At 44.8% G+C, this 22,328-nt stretch overlaps 1 protein-coding gene across 1 annotated transcript in view; it reads left to right on the top strand.

The window, feature by feature from the left end:
• The window catches only part of LOC111968514 (succinate-CoA ligase GDP-forming subunit beta), a 72,483-nt gene that overhangs the window by 37,134 nt on the left and 13,021 nt on the right, over positions 1–22,328 (top strand). The window lies entirely within an intron of this gene.

The raw sequence follows: 22,328 nt of genomic DNA, 5'->3' as shown, positions 1-22,328 counted from the left end.
CAAGCCCGTCCAGCCATCTAAACTCAAAGACACACAAAAGCACCCTCCCCCCCTTCCACACACACATACACCTGTCCCAAGCAGCCAATGAGCGTGTGATTATTTGAACCACTTTTTATAGCACGACACTGTTGACGGATGCATCTGCTGAGTAAATCTTGATCGATTTTCACTCTAAATTCACTATTATAGTGTATTTGTTCTTCTCCTGCGTCTCCGGGAGCCTTCACGCCTGCCAGGCTTTCTGTCTGAGCAGTGATCCACGAACCAGACATTGAAAAACATTTGCTCTGATTCTATCTTCTCCATATGTTGAGCTTGTTTGATGAATGTGAGAGCAACATGCATTTTTTTTTACACGCATGCACACACAGATGGTCACATTCTCTCTCACCACAAATGACATGTTTTGCTCCAGTTTCCATTCCATTCAATGTGCAGTATAAGGTTTATTTTCACAATAATAGAGGGTGCCTCCCTACATACAGTATATTGGCCCACACAACATACTGTGTCTTGAATCCAAAATGATTAGGACCCAATTCCTTAATAGGTGTGTGATTTAATGTGACTTAACAGGAATATTTACCGGTATATACGGTAGGAACGTCTATGCTAGAGCTCGTATCATGCCGTCTCAATAGGCCCAGGTTGAGACGGCTTGTGGTATCCTATAGGCTTTGTGTGTTTCCTTACTAATGGTTGTATGTTAGCTCAGCAACATACAGCCATCTGTCAATTCAGCACTGTTGTCATATTCAACACTTTCAATACATCCTGACAACTAAAGTCGAGCACTCCAGGTGTTCTCTCTTTCTCTACTGTTTCTTTTTCTCCCCCTCTCTCATTCGCTTTCTTTGTCACTTTTGCTCATTGGTTTCAGCTGTATTCTCACTCTTTTTTTTGTCTCTTTCTCCACTTTACCCTTTTCTCTCTCCTTGCTTCTTGGGTCATTTTTAAAGTTATTCAGAATAGACAGGTAGAATAACAATTAGTGGCAGGAATGGATTCATTCATTTCTCACAGATATGAATATTCAGTGTAAACAGTGCAGCTTTATTCATGAGTCAAACCTTATGTGCTTATTAGAGGCAGTGTTGGTTTGACATGTCAGCGCACAGCATAATATTGAGATGGCCTGACATTAGGCTAACCCTTTGAGGAAGGTATGAGTGTAGACTTCAACACTCATTCCTGCTTTGCTCTTCGCAATGGCTACTGCCCACCAGTCCACCCATTATCAAGTATGAGTAACTGCATATGTGGAGTGTGTCTGAAAGTGGGTGTTGCGAAATAATTGTGAGGATCAACCTAAGTGGGTGTATATGGAAACAGAAGTTAATTGGGCAGATTGGTTGCCACTCGACAATTTTGTGTGGCTGCTTCCTTGTAGTGTTTTAGCTAATCTGGTTAGGAGAATTATTGTAGCAGGTTAGGATAATTAATGTAGAAGGTTAGGAGAATTATTATTTTTAATTTTATTTTACCTTTTAACTAGGCAAGTCAGTTAAGAACAAATTCATATTTCCAATGACGGCCTAGGAACAGTGGGTTAACTGCCTTGTTCAGGGCAGAACGACAGATTTTTACCTTGTCTGCTTGCGATTCGATCTTGCATCCTTTCGGTTACTAGTCCAACGCTCTAACCACTAGGCTTCCTGCCGCCCCTAATGTCGGAGGTTAGGAGAATTAATGTCGGAGGTTAGGAGAATTAATGTCGGAGGTTAGGAGAATTAACGTCGGAGGTTAGGAGAATTAACGTCGGAGGTTAGGAGAATTAACGTCGGAGGTTAGGAGAATTAACGTCGGAGGTTAGGAGAATTAACGTCGGAGGTTAGGAGGTTAGGAGAATTAACGTCGGAGGTTAGGAGAATGAGGTTAGGGAAATGGGTAAGCTTCGCTAAAAAGCAACAAGCAGCCACGCAAAACGGTCGAATGGCAAACAATCTGTCCAATTAGCTGTTAGGTTTCCATACACCTACTTATGTTGATCCTCCCTCTTATTTCACAATGCCCACTTTCAGACACAGTTATCCATGACTCCCCACTATGCCATCATTGGCTTGAATGGGGATGCCTGTTTTATTCATTTTACTTCTATGGCAGCACATGCAGTCAGGAGCGAAGGAGAGGAGAATGTTTGTTTTTTACACAGTTATTTTTTATATTATATATTATAATATTTTTTATGCATTTACAGTGCCTTCAGGAAGTATTCATGCCACTTGACTTACTCCAAATTTTGTTGTGTTACAACCTGCATTCAAAATTGATGTTTATTTTATTTTTTGGGGACCCATCTACACACAATACCCCATAATGATGAATTAAAAACATGTTTTTAGAAATGTTTGCAAATATATAGAACAATCTATACAGAAATATATAAGGTCATATATTTCATACATTTGACAGTGCTTGTCAGTGCAGAAACTATACCATGAAGTCCAAGGAACTGTCCGTAGATCTCAGCGAATTGTGATGAGGTATAGTGTTGAAAGTTTCCAAGAACACAGTGGTCTCCTCTCCATCATTGGAAAAAAATATGGAACTACCGAGACTCCGCCTAGAGCTGGCCGTCTGACCAAACTGAACAACCGGGCAAGAAGGACATTGGACAGGGAGGTGACCAAGAACCCAATGACCAGTCTGACAAAACTACAGAGTTCCTTGGCTGAGATGAACCTGCCAGAAGGACAACAGTCTTTATAGCACTTCACCTATCTGGGCTTTATGGGAGAGTGGCTAGACAGAAGCCACTCCTTAGAAAATGGCACATGACAGCACGCCTGGAGTTTGCAAAAAGGCACAAGAAAGACTCTGAGATCATACGACAAAAGATTATGTGGTCTATAGGCCTCCCGAGTTGCACAGTGGTCTAAGGCAGTGCTAGCTGTGCCACTAGAGATCCTGGTTTGAGTCCAGGCTTGGACGCAGCCGGCCGCGACCGGGAGACCCATGGGGCGGTGCACAATTGGCCCAGCGTTGTCCGGGTTAGGGGAAGGTTTGGCCGGGCAGGGATGTTCTTTGTCCCATCGCGCACTAGCGACTCCTGTGGCTGGCCGGGCGCAATGCACCTGACAAGGTCGACAGGTGTAAGGCTTCCGGGTTAAGTGGGCGTTGTGTCAGGAAGCAGTGCGGCTTGGCTGGGTTGTGCATCGGAGGACGCACGGCTCTTGACCTGTGCCTCTCCCGAGTCCATACGGGAGTTGCAGCGATGGGACAAGACTGTAACTACAAATTGGATATGATGAAATTGGGGAGAATAAAAATAAATAAAAAAGATTATGTGGTCTGATGCGTCAAAGTCTTTGGCCTGAATGCAAAGCTCTATTTCTGGAGAAAACCAGGCACAGCTCATCACCAATCTAACACCATTCCTACCGTGAAGCATGGTGGTGCGAGCATCATGCTATGGGGATGCTTTTCAGCGGCAAGAAGTGGGATACTGGTAAGGATTGAGGGAACAATGAATGGACCCAAATACAGGCACATCCTTGATGAGAACCTGCTTCAGAGTGCAAAAGACCTTAGACTGGGACAAAGACATTTACAATGTCACCAAGCATACACCCGAAGCAATGCTGGAATTGTTTCTGAACAAAAATGTGAATGTCCTTGATTGGCCCTGCCAAAGCCACAGACTTCAATCCCATAGACAATCTATGGAATGACTTAAAGATTGCTGTTCACCGCCGCTCCCCATCTAACTTAACAGAGTTTGAGCAAATCTGCAAGAAAGAATGGGAGAAAATCCCAAATCCAGATGTGTAAAACTGATAAACATAACACCCAAGATGACTCAAAGCTGTAATCGCCGCCAAAGGTGCTTCTACAAAGTATTGACTCAGGGGTGTGAATACTTATGTATAGATATTTCTGTATTTCATTTTCAATACATTTCAGATTTTTTTCCCCTCACTTTGTCATTATGGGTTATTGTTTGTGGATGGGTGAGAATTTTTTAAATGTAATCCACTCTGAATTCTGCAACACAACAAAATTAATGAATACCCCATAATCACAAAGCAAAAACAGGCTGTTTATACAAATGTTTATAATAAAAAAACTGATACAGCCTCGAGTCTTCTTGGGTATGACGCTACAAGCTTGGCACACCTATATTTGGAGAGTTTCTCCCATTCTTCTCTGTAGATCCTCTCAAGCTCTGTCAGGTTGGATGGGAAGTGTTGCTGCACAGCCATTTTCAGGTCTCTCCAGAGATGTTTGATCGGGTTCAAGTCCGGGCTCTGGCTGGGACACTCAAGAACATTCAGAGACTTGTCCCAAAGCCACTCCTGAATTTTCTCCCACTCCCTACCGCTGAAAACCATCCCCACATCATGATACTGCCACCACCATGCTTCATCGTTGGGATGGTGCCAGGTTTCCTCCAGACATGATGCTTCGCATTCGGGCCAAAGAGTTGAATCTTCGTTTCATCAGACCAGAGAATCTTGTTTCACATGGTCTGAGAGTCTTTAGATAGCTTTTGGAAACTCCAAGTGGGCTGTCATGTGCCTTTTACTGAGGAGTGGCTTCCATCTGGCCACTCTACCATAAAGGCCTGATTTGGTGGAGTGCTGCAGAGATGGTTGTCCTTCTGGAAGGTTCTCCCATCCCCACAGAGGAACTTTGGAGCTCTGTCAGAGTGACCATCGGGTTCTTGGTCACCTCCCTGACCAAGGCCCTTCTCCCCTGATTGCTCAGTTTGGCCAAACTTCTTCCATTAAAGAATGATGGCGGCCACTTTGTTCTTGGGGACCTTCAATGCTCCAGAAATGTGTGCCTCAACACAATCCTGTCTCTGAGCTCTTCCTTCGACCTCATGGCTTGGTTTTTGCTCTGACAAGCACTGTCAACTTGCGGGACCTTTATATAGACAGGTGTGTTCCTTTCCAAATCATGTCCAATCAACTGAATTTACCACAGGTGGATTCCAATCAAGTTGTAGAAACATCTCAAGCGTGATCAATGGAAACAGGATGCACCTACTCTCAATTTCGAGTCTCATAGCGAAGGGCCTGAATACTTGTTTGCATAAGGTATTTCTGTTTTTTATTTTTAATAAATGTTAAAACGTTTTTTTGCTTTGTCATTATGGGGTATTTTGTGTAGATTGACTAGGAAATGTTTTTTTTTATCAATTTGAGACTTAACATAATGTGGAAAAGGGGAAGGGTTTTGAATACTTTGAATCGAATGCACTCTGTCTTTAAAGGAGTAGAAGTGGACAATTATGTAATCCATACTTTATTTGACCGCCTACTATTACACCACTGTGTAAAACAGTGCTATGAAATACAAAGCCCTCCCACTGAGTAGTTTTACTGTAACCAGTGCATTCCATGACTTGTAAGTCGCTCTGGATAAGAGCGTCTGCTAAATGACTTAAATGTAAATGTAATGTAAGTGGTCCCTGACTACTGGACCAGTGTGAGAAAGAGGTGGTCTGTCTGTCTGATACTGTGTTTGACCACGACAGCCTTGCTGAATCCAGTGCTGATGGTGCAGTGCTATAAGAGAGGCTCCTGGTCCTCCCATGTCTCTGGCTGTTTGGCTGGCAACAGGGCAGCGTTTACATCTCTGACTGGCGCTGGTGTCTGAGATCAGCTGGAGCATAGCATATGCTTCTCTCCTGAGCCACCGTTCTGCCGAGCTTGTACCATATGTCAACCCCTCATTCCTCCCCGTCTTTCTCAGCCATGCGTGACGTGTACTGGCATTCTTTCCCGTCTCTACCTTCCCGTTATTCCGTGTTAAACAAACAACTGCCATTCTTTTTTTGCTTCTATTTATTTCCACAAGGGCCTTTGTTTGATATCTTATCTCCCTGGTGGGAATGGAGGAGTGTCTTTGAAAGTGTGTCGCTGGCATGTAGGCCTAGATGTTGTATGTCAGCTGGTCTCACTTTTTCTGTCTGTGGAGAGATGAAAGACCTGGGGATAGGATGAGGGTTTGTTTTCTTGTGTTTCCAACTTCATTGTGTTGTTAACATAGCATTAACATGGCCACCAAACTGTTGTGTATTCAGTTGTGCGACGTGAGAGTATGTTGTTTATACCCAGTGTGTGTGCAATGTTCCTGCATTTGTATAACACCCATTGTCTTTCATTAAAGTGCAACTGCAGCCAGCTACAATAAGCAAACCTGCTCAGGCCTCTGAATCACTAATAGAATGTGTGAGCGCTGTGAGGGAAAGCAAAACAAAACGCTACCGCTGCTAGTACGGAAATCTGAGGTTATGGATCATAAAGGGCCGTAATCATATCTCTGATTTGTGTTTCTGCGGTAAAACAATCAGAATGCCTCTCCAATGATTTTCTAAATACATTTTGAGGAATATGAGCTGCGTTTCAGGGACCTCACAAATCAAAATGTAATTTTGGACTCGTGACAGCTGGTTTGTATTGACATTGCGGGAGGCACATTACCGTTACTCATGCTTTAGGCCCTGTTGCCTCGCCAACGCACCTAACACTTGTTCAGGCAGAAGGTATTGCGCCATTATTTTGGTAATGTTGCCTCTAAATTGCATGTTTTAGTAGGGCTATTCCATGCTCCATTCAGCAGTAAATTTGTAAGAAGAAATGCAATGTTTTTTTTTCCTTCTGTCTCATTAGTGCATTTGTTCCAGTTTTAAAAAATCCTGTGTCTGAATTGCTTCATTCTCATTCAATTCATTACACTGCACTCTGTTTGATAATGAGGCTTTTCCCGCCAATGAATGGGAATGACTTGGGACAAGGCCTGCATTCTAGTAGGACTAGCTGTAGGACTACCTCATCATACATAGTTAAATAAATCCCGGCAAGTTTAGAAGTAGCCTAGTTAATTGATTAACATCAATCAGTATGATGTCTTGAGCGTCTAGTGAGCCGGCAGATTCAGTGCAACCCTCGTCTCGGCTGAGTGAGGGACTTGGAGAAGACTGGAATCTCAGCATTGTAAAGCTGGCCAACATGGATGGACTCCCATTCTCTGTCCACATCTCCCTCCTCAGCCAGCCTCTCTCTCCCAGCCGACACCCCCTCACACACTTCAAGCACTTTAAAGCCCGCTTTCATCTCCCCCGTCTAGAAAACAAGCCTGAGTCTTTTGAAGAGCTCTGACACTCTCAATAACAACGAGAGCTCTATGAGTGTTTTCTTCAACAGGACCGCTCCTCTCGTGTTTATCAGAAGTATTGGGATCTGTGTCCTGCACAGCTGGACCTAATACAGTCTCTTATACTAGTCAGTTTGATACCTGGTGCTTTCACCTAATGTGTGTAATGTATTATGGAACTGTTTGATAAGGTGTGGCTTTTCTGATTCTTTGAGGTAAATGGAATCACAGCCATTCTCAATACTGAAACACTTCAGATATTGTGCTGTTCTGAGAGCTGGAGAGAGAAAGGGAGGGAAAAGGGCAGGCAGCATTGAGGAGGATTTTGATTGACATGGACATGAATGTTGGCAGCTAGAAGACTACTCTCCAGAGGGCAGATAAAGACGGCGGCAGTAGTTTTGGGTCACAGGCAGCCAGCAAGCATCTAATACTCTGGCTGGTATAGACTCAATCAGGGGTTCCCTGCCCTAAGACGAGTGTGTATGTGGTGGTGCACAAACACTGTTTCTGTAAATGAGAAAATAAATTCAGCAAGTAGATTGCTTGAGGAATTGTACTGCTATTATTTTTATATGGATAACATTTTACTTTAGGTGTCCTAATGCATGAATTCATAACATCTTTACAACAGCTATATAAAACATTTATCATAAGCTGCCAAATTGTCATAACAGTTATGATGTTATAAAACAAGTTATAATGTGTTATAGATGTGCCATGCTCTCATATCAACTGTTAATGACTGCTATTACATGGTGTGCATGTCAACTTATGTCATGTTATTACATTCTACATAGTCTACATCTAAGATGTTGTAACATGGTATTATTTCATTTACCAAGCTCTTTGACACATTATTACATTGAATGGAATGATGAGCGTCATAACCATGTCAAATGCCCTTATGCACAGAGTAAAGTGACAATTTGAGGTGTTATAAAATAGTTATGAATGTGCTTATACCACAGGATGAGTTGAAAGTATGACAAAACAAAACCAATTTTAAAATCTCCAGGAGCAAATTGGACCACGTCCAGATAAAAAAACAAAAAAACATTATAATTAAAAACTTGCCAAAAAACAAACTTTTTCCAATTAAATGGATGCTATGTAGGCTGTAATGTAACAAAATGTGAAAAAAGTCAAGGGGTCTGAATACTTTCCGAATTGCATGTATGCATGCATGCATGCAGTACCAGTCAAAAGTTTGGACACCTACTCATTACAGGGTTTTTGTTGAATTTTTACTATTTTCTACATTGTAGAATAATAGTGAAGACATGGAAACTATGAAATTACACATATGGAATCATGTAGTAACCAAAAAATAAATCAAAATATATTTTATATTGAGATTCTTCAAAGTAGCCACCCTTTGCCTTGATGACAGCTATGCACACTCGTGGCATTCTTTCAACCAGTTTCACCTGGAATGCTTTTCCAACAGTCTTGAAGGAGTTCCCACATATGCTGAGCACATGTTAGCTGCTTTCCCTTCACTCTGCGGTCCAACTCATCCCAAACCATCTCAATTGGGTTGAGGTTGGGTAATTGTGGAGGCCAGGTCATCTGATGCAGCACTCCATCACTCTGCTTGGTCAAATAGCCCTTACACAGCCTGGTAGTGTGTTTGGGTCATTGTTCTGTTGAAAAACAAATGATAGTCCCGCTAAGCGTAAACCAGATGGGATGGCATATCGCTGCCGAATGCTGTGGTAGCCATGCTGGTCAAGTGTGCCTTGAATTCTAAATAAATCACTGACAGTGTCACCTGCAAAGCACCATCACACCACCTCCTCCATGCTTCACGGTGGAAAACACACATGCGGAGATCATCCGTTCACCTACTCTGCACCTCACAAAGACACGGCGGTTGGAACCAAAAATCTCAAATTAGGACTCATCAGACCGAAGGACAGATTTCCACCAGTCTAATGTCCATTGCTCGTGTTTCTTGGCCCAAGCAAGTCTTTCGCTTATTGGTGTCCTTTTAGTAGTGGTTTCTTTGCAGCAATTTGACCATGAAGGCCTGACTCATGCGGTCTCCTCTGAACAGTTGACGTTGATGTGTCTGCTACTTAAACTCTGAAGCATTTATTTGGGCTGCAATTTCTGAGACTGGTAACTCTAATGAACTTATCCTTGTGGCAGGGCTTGCAAACTATCATGGATTACAGAGGGAAACCCAGCCGTGAGCTGCCCAGTAACCTGCTAGACAAGCTAAATGCCATCTATGCTCACATTGAGGCAAGCAGCACTGAACCATGCATGAGAGCACCAGCTGTTCCGGAAGACTGTGTTCACGCTCTCCATAGCCGATGTAAGACCTTTAAACAGGTTAACATTCACAGACGGATTACCAGGACGCTTTCTCTGAGCTTGCGCCGACCAGCTGGCAAGTGTATAAACTGATATTTTTAATCTCTCCCTAACCCAGTCTGTAATACCTGCATGTTTCAAGCAGACCACCATAGTCCCTGTGCCCAAGTAAACCTTCCTACATGACTATCGCCCCGAAGCACTCATTTGTAGCCATGAAAGGCTTTGAAAGGCTGATCATAGCTCACATCAACACCATCATCCCAGAAACACTGCACCCACTCCAATTCGCATACCGCACCAACAGATCCACAGACGATGCCATCTCTATTGCACTCCACACTGCCCTTTCCCACCTGGACAAAAGGAACACATATGTGAGAATGCTGTTCATTGACTACAGCTCAGTGTTCAACACCATAGTGCCCACAAATCTTATCACTAAGCTAAGGACCCTGGGACTGAACACCTCCCTCTGCAACTGGATCCTGGACTTCCTGACGGGCCACCCCCAGGTGGTGAGGGTAGGCAACAAAATATCCATAACGCTGACCATTAACACAGGGGCCCCTCGGGTGCGTGCTTAGTCCCCTCCTGTACTCCCTGTTCACCCACAACTGCGTGGCCAAACACGACTCCAACACCATCATTAAGTTTGCCGACGACTCAACTGTGATGTGCCTGATCACCGACGATGATGAGAGGTGATCTGAGTCCTGGCAGTGTGAAGCTATGGCAGCAACCTCTCCCTCAACTTGAGCAAGACAAAGGAGCTGATCGTGGACTACATAAATCGGAGGGCTGAGCAGCCCCCATTCACCTAGGCAGGGCTGTAGTGGAGAAGTTTGAGAGCTTCATGTTCCTTGGTGTGATATTATGGTCCAAACACACCAACACAGTCATGGGGTGGGCACAATGTCTCTTCCCCCTCAAGAGGCTGAAAATATTTGGCATGGGTCCTCAGATCCTCAAAAAGTTCTACAGGTGCACCATCGAGAGCATCCTGACTGGTTGCGTCACTGCTTTTTATGGCAACTGCTTGGCATCTGACCGCAAGGCGCTACTAAGGGTAGTGCGACAGCTTATCACTAATGTGTTATATAAATGTTTATAAAGGTGTTTTGGATGCATGCGTAAAGACACCTACAGCGAAGTGTTAATCTTTACACTTGGAGAGCAACTGAATGGAGTTATTTTACCTAGAAAACATTATTTTATTAAAGCTACAGCTTCGTCTGCATAGAATGTTTTTTTTTCTCTCTGTCTAAACAAGTTTAAGTGTTCCCTCCCTCAGTACCATGCCGTTGTGATTTTACGTGAATGGGGTTTGAATGGATTATTATGCAAATGTTCTTCAGGTAACTGTGAGCATTTACATAGCTATTAACTGTTAATGTTAAGTCAAAACAGCAGTGTGCTCTGCTGCTTTCTCTTTTCCAACTCCCAAGCACAGCGGTGCCACTGCCAGCAAAAACATCAGTGTCCTTGTTTACTTTTGGATCAGGTAGGGGGCAGAATGAGTGCAGCAAGTTAGTCTGTGGAGTTGCAGGTATCTCCGCCACACCGCCCTTTTCCCCCCTGAGAACCAGCCTGTCACACAGAAAGACGGATGGTGTGAGGAGTTATCCTACCAAGAAGCCACGCTCCCGGGGAAAGAGGGGACACGGGAGAGGCTGAGGAGGAGCTTGTTCAAGCCAAGGTCATTAACACAGGCTGGACAGGACCGGCAGTGACGGCCTAGACGTGCTCGCCTAATGTGTGCACATATGCACAGTTTATGGTAGTATGGAGTAGGCAGAGCAATGTACGTGATGCTTGTAGTGTCCTTAAAGCCATGTAGTAGACATCTGCTTTACCTGTATAGGATTTGTCTGTTGTCATCATAGCTGGCAGAGACCTTACAACTGGAGAAAACGACATGCTCACGGAAATTCTCTTAACAGCTTTAAATAGGCTTTGTAAAATAAGGCTTTCTTGAAGAGCTGATTTCTATAAGCGGCTTATGGTAGTTCCACCTTCTCATTATGCTGCTTAACCTAGGCGTTTCATTATATGTGGAATTATTTATCAGACATATTCAGTATGGTGTATGGATGGCGCTAATAGTGTGTTAGAAGTCATTATGATAACCATTATGCTTGAAGCTTATGACGCACTCACTGTAGTCCTTGGGTTCCAGGGGATAAAGTGATATTAATCACTCCAGAGCAGTGGAAGGCACACCATTCACTGTATGGAACTCTGCTCCACGGCTTTTATTACTCACCTGTGAAACCTAGAGGATTGCTGCCTACGTTCCAAGTTCATCTCCTCAGTCGTGTTTGTATAAGCAGGCTTGAATATGGTCATCATAATGACCTCGGCCCTTTCCCTCATTGCTATTCCAGTAGAATGCCATTGTTGGTTAAATGACTGTATGCCATTAATGAGACATTGGCTGATAACTTTAGATGACCATACCCCTGGGCCGTTGTCTGTAAAGTCTTACTCCAGAGTGACTAACAGTCTCTACACTGGTCCAGGGGTTTGAACTCTGCCTCTCTGTCATAGAGTGCCACTTAGTCCAGCTCTGGAAATCTTTAGTACGGACAGTGTGTGGAGCCTAACGAGGAGTCGGCTGTCATGTGGGTAGTGACAGGAGAATATGATACTACAGCAGGCAGCAGAGGTCTAGGTTGACGATGAACCCCTGTAGAGCTCCACAGAGACTACATCATTAGATACAGCCACATCCTCTGAGTGGTCATTACCTGGCGCAGTTGGAATGGATAGTGCAATAGCATTGCACAGCTCAAAGAGGTCATATACTCTGTTTTTGGTGGCTTACCATTAGCCTCATACTAGTCATAAGGAAATAAAGGCTTACCAGTTTGTTAACTGCATTAACTTCTAAGCTTCATTACTGCAGCAGTGGAGAATGATAACTCGATACAGCGAGTCATTATCTATTCTAAATGTTCAAAATTGTTTATAGTCACATGTACAGGGTTGCAGGTGTATTGCAGGGGAGGGGAGGTGTTGTCCATAGGGGGAGTAGCAGGGGGGAGGGGTTGTCCATAGGGGGAGTAGCAGGGGGGGGGGTGTTGTCCATAGGGGGAGTAGCAGGTGGGAGGGGTTGTCCATAGGGGGAGTAGCAGGGGGGGGGTGTTGTCCATAGGGGAGTAGCAGGGGGGAGGGGTTGTCCATAGGGGGAGTAGCAGGGGGGAGGGTGTTGTCCATAGGGGGAGTAGCAGGGGGAGGGGTTGTCCATAGGGGGAGTACGCAGGGGGGAGGGGTTGTCCATAGGGGAAGTACAGGTGGGAGGGGTTGTCCATAGGGGGATAGCAGGGGGAGGGGTTTCCATAGGGGGAGTAGCAGGGGGGGTGTTGTCCATAGGGGGGAGTAGCAGGTGGAGGGGTTGTCCATAGGGGGATAGCAGGGGGGAGGGGTGTCCATAGGGGAGTAGCGGGGGGAGGTGTTGTCCATAGGGGGAGTAGCAGGGGGGAGGGGTTGTCCATAGGGGGAGTAGCAGGGGGGAGGTGTTGTCCATAGGGGGAGTAGCAGGGGGGAGGGGTTGTCCATAGGGGGAGTAGCAGGGGGGAGGTGTTGTCCATAGGGGGAGTAGCAGGGGGAGGTGCTTAATACTCCAATTATGCACCTTCATCTACAAATAGACATACCCCCCAGGCAGCCTACCTAAACCAGGTTAATTCCCAAATCCATGCATACAACACAGGACACTGCGATCACATTCACCCTCCTCACTGCTGCACTTCACATAGTCAATTCTCTAGCAGATACAGAGATTCCATACTCTGGATTCCTATCTTCACATTGCCAAAATATCATCATCCCTCAATATCTTAAAGTGTAGTCTAGGGGTCAGCCTGATGACCAAACTAGCCAGTAGTCTCCTCCATGTAGACTCACACACTCACTCACTCACTCACTCACTCACTCACTCAAACAAACATAATTTATCTTGTGAACTGATTATCATGTACATTTTATAATTAGTATGCTCTGTTTTTACTTTCTACTTATAGTGGTTGAAGCACCTATCTGTAGTAGACACTGAATCTATTCACTTTGATTGTTCCTGTGTGTGTTGATTGTCTCCTGAGTTTGGATTAGTCATCACATGTGCTGCCACATTACTTGCGTTAGACTGGAGCTAACACTGGAGAGCTGGGCTGCTCAGTCTGACCTGGAGCTGGGTGCTGGCTGCTCAGTCTGACCTGGAGCTGGGTGCTGGGCTGCTCAGTCTGACCTGGAGCTGGGTGCTGGGCTGCTCAGTCTGACGCGAGCTGGGTGCTGGCTGCTCAGTCTGACCTGGAGCTGGTGTGGGCTGCTCAGTCTGACCTAGAGCTGGGCTGCTCAGTCTGACCTAGAGCTGGGCTGCTCAGTCTGACCTGGAGCTGGGTGCTGGGCTGCTCAGTCTGACCTGGAGCTGGGTGCTGGGCTGACCTGGAGCTGGGTGCTGGGCTGACCTGGGAGCTGGGTGCTGGGCTGACCTGGAGCTGGGTGCTGGGCTGCTCAGTCTGACCTGGAGCTGGGTGCTGGGCTGACCTGGAGCTGGGTGCTGGGCTGACCTGGAGCTGGGTGCTGGGCTGACCTGGAGCTGGGTGCCGGGCTGACCTGGAGCTGGGTGCCGGCTGACCTGGAGCTGGGAGCTGGGCTGCTCAGTCTGACCTAGGACTGGATGCTCAGTCTGACCTGGAGCTGGGTGCCGGGCTGCTCAGTCTGACCTGGAGCTGGTGGCCGGGCTGCTCAGTCTGACTGGTGCTGGGCTGCTCAGTCTGACCTAGAGCTGGGAGCTGGCTGCTCAGTCTGACCTGGAGCTGGGTGCTGGGCTGCTCAGTCTGACTCTGGAGCTGGGCTGCTCAGTCTGACCTGGACTGGGTGCTGGCTGCTCAGTCTGACCTGGAGCTGGGCTGCTCAGTCTGACCTGGAGCTGGGTGCTGGGCTGCCAGTCTGACCTGGCAGCTGGGCTGCTCAGTCTGACTGGAGCTGGGTGCTGGGCTGCTCAGTCTGACCTGGAGCTGGGTGCTGGCTTTGCTCAGTCTGACCTGGAGCTGGGAGCTGGGCTGCTCAGTCTGACCTGGAGCTGGGAGCTGGGCTGCTCAGTCTGACCTAGAGGTAGGAGATGTGGAAAAATACATATCGCACTACATTTTAAATTGATGCGATAACGACAAATAGAACAAGACTTAAAAAGTGCACAACTTTTTTTTACTGTCCTTTTAAGCAACCAGTAGTTTGTTGGTTGTCCCATTAACAATCACCATATTATTATTTCATTTCAAACTTATAACATTTCTTTGGGTTAGGCTACTTATCGTAATGAATGCTACCATCAAAATGCCTGCAATAAGTGATCAGTATGGTCAGCATCCCAGCTCTAGTCTGACTTCCCCTATCCTCTCACCATGGCCTGCAGACAGACAGTGAGTGCATCTCGTCCTCTCCAGATTGGCTTGCAGCCTGCGTCTGTCCCTTTATACAGTCCCCAAGTGCACAGCCTTTTATGGCTTAATTAAATATCAGACAACGCTAACTCTGCCGTCCCTAACCCTTGGGCTACATCCTTCCGGACCGCCGAGAGAGGAGGAGGACAGAACGTTTGAAATACAAAGAGAGGGGAGATGTTGTCGAGGCAGAAGTAACAGCCTCGATGCCGACTGCTGTCATCAGTAAATAGGCTGGGAGTTCATTTGCGTTCATTACTGGGAAATGAGTTAGCCCGAGGACGGCCGTGTAACTCAGATTACAGCTGATGCGATTGAAGATGTAGTTACATGTTAATCTCATTTTCTGTGTCTGTCCCTAAAAAAACTACATGGAGAAGAAAATATCCCTTTTCAGATTTGCCATGACTTTATATGGGTCCACTGGAAATAGATGGCTTGTTATGGAATGCTGCCACCCTGTCCCTTCCACTTTCATTAAGGGGATTTTCTATTCACCTTAACTTTTACTGCTAATATGCATAACTTCTGAGAATTAATTATTTTATTCATATTATCAGTTTCACGGTTGTGCATGTTTTTGCATATTGAATGTTGTGTGGTGTCCTGGCCAAACCACTCTCTGTATCTGATGTCATCACTCCTCTGTAGTGCTACCTCTGGCTCCCAGAGTTCTTAGGTGTTTTTGTGCTACATGCTGTTAGAACTAAATCACATTCATCTCCCAAAATGTAGCCTAACGCGCCTACCTGTCAATACTATCAACAATAGGCATGGAGGCACAGTTTCATTGTTTTGTATTTGGACCTAAGATAACTGTCCGTAACAGAATAAAAACAAAAACACAATTTTCTTCAAATAAATAGCTGTTTCCTACAATGGCTGCCATTTGATATAGAAATACCCCAAATATCCCTAAAGATTTACCTTTAAAAAGCAGTTTACTAGACACATTGAATAAAACATCTATATGAGTGTGTGAGTTATTGAGAGACTCGCACAAATCCATCAATGCTCTTCAGTGGCGTCATCTTCACACAAGTATAACACTGCCTGTGTTTGGTGATGTTTCATGTCTGGAGCATGAATGGATAATATCCAATGACGTGTGTGTGTACAGTGGGGAAAATAAGTATTTGATACACTGCCGATTTTGCAGGTTTTCCTACTTACAAAGCATGTAGAGGTCTGTAATTTTTGTCATAGGTACACTTCAACTGTGAGAGACGGAATCTAAAACAAAAATCCAGAAAATCACATTGTATGATTTTTAAGTAATTAATTTGCATTTTATTGCATGACATAAGTATTTGATACATCAGAAAAGCAGAACTTAATATTTGGTACAGAAAACCTTTGTTTGCAATACAGAGATCATACGTTCCTGTAGTTCTTGACCAGGTTTGCACACACTGCAGCAGGGATTTTGGCCCACTCCTCCATACAGACCTTCTCCAGATCCTACAGGTTCGGGGCTGTCGCTGGGCAAAACGGACTTTCAGCTCCCTCCAAAGATTTCTATTGGGTTCAGGTCTGGAGACTGCTAGGCCACTCCAGGACCTTGAGATGCTTCTTATGGAGCCACTCCTTATTGCCCTGGCTGTGTGGTTTCGGGTCGTGTCATGCTGGAAGACCCAGCCACGACCCATCTTCAATGCTCTTACTGAGGAAGGAGGTTGTTGGCCAAGATCTCGCGATACATGGCCCCATCCATCCTCCCCTCAATACGTGCAGTTGTCCTGTCCCTTTGCAAAAAGCATCCCAAAGAATGATGTTTCCACCTCCATGCTTCACAGTTGGGATGGTGTTCTTGGGGTTGTACTCATCCTTCTTCTTCCTCCAAACACGGCGAGTGGAGTTTAGACCAAAAAGCTATATTTTTGTCTCATCAGACCACATGACCTTCTCCCATTCCTCCTCTGGATCATCCAGATGGTCATTGGCAAACTTCAGACGGGCCTGGACATGCGCTGGCTTGAGCAGGGGACCTTGCGTGCGCTGCAGGATTTAATCCATGACGGCGTAGTGTTTACTAATGGTTTTCTTTGAGACTGTGCTCCCAGCTCCCTTCAGGTCATTGACCAGGTCCTGCCGTGTAGTTCTGGGCGATCCCTCACCTTCCTCATGATCATTGATACCCACGAGGTGAGATCTTGCATGGAGCCCCAGACCGAGGGTGATTGACCGTCTTCAACTTCTTCCATTTTCTAATAATTGCGCCAACATTTGTGCCTTCTCACCAAGCTGTGCCTATTGTCCTGTAGCCCATCCAGCCTGTGCAGGTCTACAATTTAATCCCTGATGTCCTTACACAGCTCTCTGGTCTTGGCCATTGTGGAGAGGTTGGAGTCTGTTTGAGTGTGTGACAGGTGTCTTTTATACAGGTAACGAGTTCAAACAGGTGCAGTTACTACAGGTAATGAGTGAGAACAGGAGGGCTTCTTAAAGAAAAACTAACAGGTCTGTGAGAGCGGGAATTCTTACTGGTTGGTAGGTGATCAAATACTTATGTCATGCAATAAAATGCAAATTAATTACTTAAAAATCATACAATGTGATTTTCTGGATTTTTGTTTTAGATTCCGTCTCTCACAGTTGAAGTGTACCTATGATAAAAAATTACCTACCTCTACATCAGGGGTGTCAAAGTCAAATGGACGGAGGCCAAATAAAAAATTTAGCTACAAGCCGAGGGCCGGACTGTTCGAATGTTAATTGAAAATTTTTTAAATGACGCATATAGTCTAGTGAACCTAATTGAACCTACTGAAAACCTAACAAATATATTCCAATATGATCAGATAAATAAAGCAATATTTCTTATGGCTCTGTCAGTAATCTTTAATTTTCAACAGACACAAAAGACAAATTCCTTTATATAAAAATCCCCATAACATGAACATTAAATGAAAGAAACCGGTATTCAAGGCACCATCAGTAGCCTATATTTTCTATTTTAGCAAAAGTGGGCTAAATTTACTTCAAAGAAAAAAACAATAATAGCAATTTTCTATCATCCACTCAACTGAAATATTTTTAAAATATAATTGGATTGAAATACAATAAAATAAAGTGCAAAAATCTAATAATCAAAAACAACACTTTGTTTAAGGAGAAGTAACATGCAGTGAAAACAAATATTAAACTTTAACTTTTAAACTTGAACTGAGTAAAAACTCTAAATATGTGATTGCACAGTAATGTTCACTTGTTTGAGGTTGAGGGTGATACTTGGTGTGTCCCATCTTTCCACAAGTTCATCAATGTTCGGGTAAGGCTCTGAGCTGAGGAAACCTCAGAATTGAGTGGAGGTGTTCAGCAGTAAGTCGACTTCTGTGTGATGTTTTGTTCAGGTTCATCAAAGAAAACAGTTGTTCACACAGGTATGTGCTGCCAAACATAGACAACGTTTGAGCAGCCTGGATGCGCAGCTGGGGCATTGTGTCGGGAGGAAACGGGCGAACTCCGCAGCACCCACTGCCGCATATTTTGCCCTCAGTGCATCATTGCATTGGAGGTCAATCAACTCCATTTGGAGGTTTGGTGGTGAGCTTTCCACGTCAACAGCAAATGGGTACCGAGCAGTTCCAACCTGCTTTTTTGTGCTTCAAAGTCAGCAAACGCGTCGAAAGTCAGCGGCAAGCATACCTATTTTATCAGCCAACTGTGCGCTCGGGAACGCACTGGTAGAGAGCTTCTCTTTCATGGTCTGGCAGTGGGGAAAGTGGCTCAAATTTTCTTTCCGCATCTGCGTCTCCCACAGAGTCAGTTTGGTTTTAAATGCCTTCACTGTACTGTACATATCAGAGATGACATGATCCCGACCCTGCACTGCAAGTTCATTGCATTCAGATGACTCGTAATGTCACACAGAAAAGCCATTTCACACAGAAACATTTCGTCTCGGAGTTGTGTTGTGTCTTTCCCTTTGCTGTCCAAGAACAGACAAATCTCCTCACGAAGCTCGAAACATCTTTGAAGCACCTTTCCCTGGCTTAGCCATCGCACCTCTGTGTGATAAGGCAAATCACCATGCTCCGTTTCTAACTCCGTCAGAAATGCCTTGAACTGGCGGTGATTCAAACCTTTGGCTCTGATAAAGTTAACTGTGCGCGTGATGATGCTCATTACATGCTCCATTTTCAAGGCTTTACCGCACAACGCTTCCTGGTGTATGATACAATGATAAGCTGTCAGCTCACCTGTCGCGTTTTCCTCTTGCATCTTTTCCCGTATTCTCGCCACCAGTCCGCTCCTGTGTCCACACATCGCAGGGGCTCCGTCGGTTGTCAAACCCACGAGTTTTTCCAAGGCAGCTCCATCTCATTACACATCTTGACACCTCTTCATACAAATCATGCCCCGTAGTTGTGCCATGCATAGGACGTAAAGCCAAAAACTCCTCTGTCACGCTTAGGCTGGAGTCACCTCGCGGATGAAAATTGACAACTGGGCAATGTCAGAAATGTCGGTGCTCTCATCCACAGCCAAGGAATATGCAATGAAATCTTTTCCCTTTTTCACAAGCTGCTCTTTTAGATTGATGGACAACTGGTCTACTCTCTCGGCAATGGTGTTTCTGCTCAGACTCACATTTAAAAAGAGTTGCCTTTTTTCTGGGCAAACTTCGTCACAAACTTTAATCATGCAGTTTTTGATGAAATCCCCCTCCGTAAATGGCCGGGCTGATTTAGCGATCTCTTCTGCCAAAATAAAACTGGCCTTGACAGCAGCCTGGCCTTGTGATTTGGCTTTTTGAACAGAGCCTGTCGAGATTTGAGGCCTCGTTTTAATTCCTCTGCCTTTTGTAGCCTTTGTTCCATGTCCATATTCTTGTTTTTGTCCGCGTGTTTCGTTTCATAATGTCGTCTCAGATTATACTCTTTCAGTACCGCCACACTTTCTCCACACAGAAGACACACAGGTTTTCCAGCTACCTCCGTGAACATATACTCCGACTCCCACCTTGTTTGAAACCCCCGGTTCTCAGTGTCCACCTTCCGTTTTGCCATTTTTGATGGGTATCTGAAAGTTAATTTTACTGTGATGCTGACGACTGCTGTGCCAATAAATATTGAAATGAAGCAGCCTACTGCTCGGTGCGTCACCGTTGCATTGTGGGAAATGTAGTATTGGTGCGTGTAAAAGATCTGCGGGCTGCCGGCTTGCTGCGTCTGCGGGCCGGTTCTAATAATAAATCAAGATCATCCCAGGCCGTAAAAAACCTTCTCGCGGGCCGGATGTGGCCCGCGGGCCTTGACTCTGACATATGTGCTCTACATGCTTTGTAAGTAGGAAAACCTGCAAAATCGGCAGTGTGTCAAATACTTGTTCTCCCCACTGTATATATAAACTCTGGATTGATGATGCTATGTATTGACCATTGAGAGGCTTTGAAGCCCCAGTCAGCCGTGTTGGCACTCCCTAGTAGGAACAGTCCTCCATAGGAATTAATGGAATTCTACAGTATTTGAATGTTTCAAGGACAAAATGACATGTATTGTTGTTGTCGTGGGCACAGTCATATTACTACTCTAAAAAAATAGTGTTTTTATGTTTAACTCACAATACAATTTCAAGTATGCATTAAAGTGTCTGTAATAATATAATAAATGTGTCAAAAATGAATGTGGACATTGATAAATGCATTTCTATAGTTTCCTAAGTCTTTTTTACAATTGAGGAGGAGTACCAAGACGTCTGCGCAGTGGCTTCAATAACAGCACACCCAGTCAGTCATCCAGGGTTTATACATGTTATTGGTAATGTCTGCTCTGTGGCTTCAATACAGCACACCCAGTCAGTCATCCAGGGTTTATACATGTTATTGGTAATGTCTGCTCTGTGGCTTCAATACAGCACACCCAGTCAGTCATCCAGGGTTTATACATGTTATTGGTAATGTCTGCTCTGTGGCTTCAATACAGCACACCCAGTCAGTCATCCAGGGTTTATACATGTTATTGGTCATGTCTGCTCTGTGGCTTCAATACAGCACACCCAGTCAGTCATCCAGGGTTTACATGTTATTGGTAATGTCTGCTCTGTGGCTTCAATACAGCACACCCAGTCAGCATCCAGGGTTATACATGTTATTGGTAATGTCTGCTCTGTGGCTTCAATACAGCACACCCAGTCAGTCATCCAGGGTTATACATGTATTGGTCATGTCTGCTCTGTGGCTTCAATACAGCACACCCAGTCAGTCATCCAGGTTATACAATGTATTGGTAATGTCTGCTCTGTGGCTTCAATACAGCACACCCAGTCAGTCATCCAGGGTTTATACATGTTATTGGTAATGTCTGCTCTGTGCTCACATAGTGGCTCGTTCACTGGGATCTTTCAGGGCATCATTACTTCACGATGCATTTTGACAGTTTAAAAAAAATCCTGGGTGGTGGCAGCTTCAGAGAATCTACAATGATGACACTATCGGGGGAAAGACTGGAAATAAAGGAACAGGCTGAGGGGTGTTTTGCATTCTTAACAAGCCACTGTAAAGGTCGGGTGTGTTTTGTATGTGTAATCAAGGCCAATTTTCCAAGTGAGTGATTTGATGAGAGAACGGTTCATTCGTTAAGAGGCTTATCTCTCCTGATAAGTAGGCTTCATATGCTCCACTAAACACCTCTTAGGTATATCTAGATACTCTTTTCCTGTGTGATCAATTGTATATGGCTAATTATTTGGGCTTTGGTGTGTTATGGCACCTTTTATATATTCTGGGCACGGTGTGAAACAGCATACCTCTCAATAACCAATCATATATCTGGCTATATAGGCTACATATTTCCTTCATCATTCTTTTCTCCTTTTCCCCTCCATTTCCTTCTCTAGCCATTGTTTCCCATACTGCACCTTAATCATCCTCATCTCTCACTCCTCTCCTCCTTCCAGAGACGACCCGGTCTCGGTCCGTTCTACACCTTGCAGCACACCTCTTGTCAGGGCTAAGGAATAACACCTTCCTCATTGGCTCCCGCTTTTCTTTTAACAAAAGTAGTTTCCTAATTTTCTCTGTTCCGTCCCTCTGCTGCACATGCCCGTAGGACACTCCATTTCATCTTGCTTTGAACTCAATTTTAATTTTGCGCTGTTGCAGTTTTTTGAATTGACATATTTATTAATGTATGACTACTCACAGCCCCTACATGTGCTCACCTTTATTCTCTCGGTCTTTCTCTCCTCATCCCAGGGCAGAACAGAGCTCACTAATTCAGTTTTGGTTTAATCCCTGCCATTTTGTCAGAGCCTACTTTGTCGGGGTCTTGTTCCTACTGGAACAGCCTGAGCCACTCCGCTTGAGAAGCTTTACTGAGAGTAAGAGAGCTATGTTCCTGGGCCAAGGTCGACGTGCCTTTCTTTACATGTTCTGGTTGCCCCACTGTTAGCCAATGGTGGAACTCCCTGCCAGGATAATGATCGCTCAAGACCATATCCCATCAAGTG

Source organism: Salvelinus sp. IW2-2015, linkage group LG1, assembly GCF_002910315.2.
Source record: "Salvelinus sp. IW2-2015 linkage group LG1, ASM291031v2, whole genome shotgun sequence".
NCBI lineage: Eukaryota > Metazoa > Chordata > Actinopteri > Salmoniformes > Salmonidae > Salvelinus > Salvelinus sp. IW2-2015.
The sequence above is the reverse complement of the archived record's forward strand: the minus strand, read 5'-3'. Positions and strand labels throughout refer to the sequence as shown.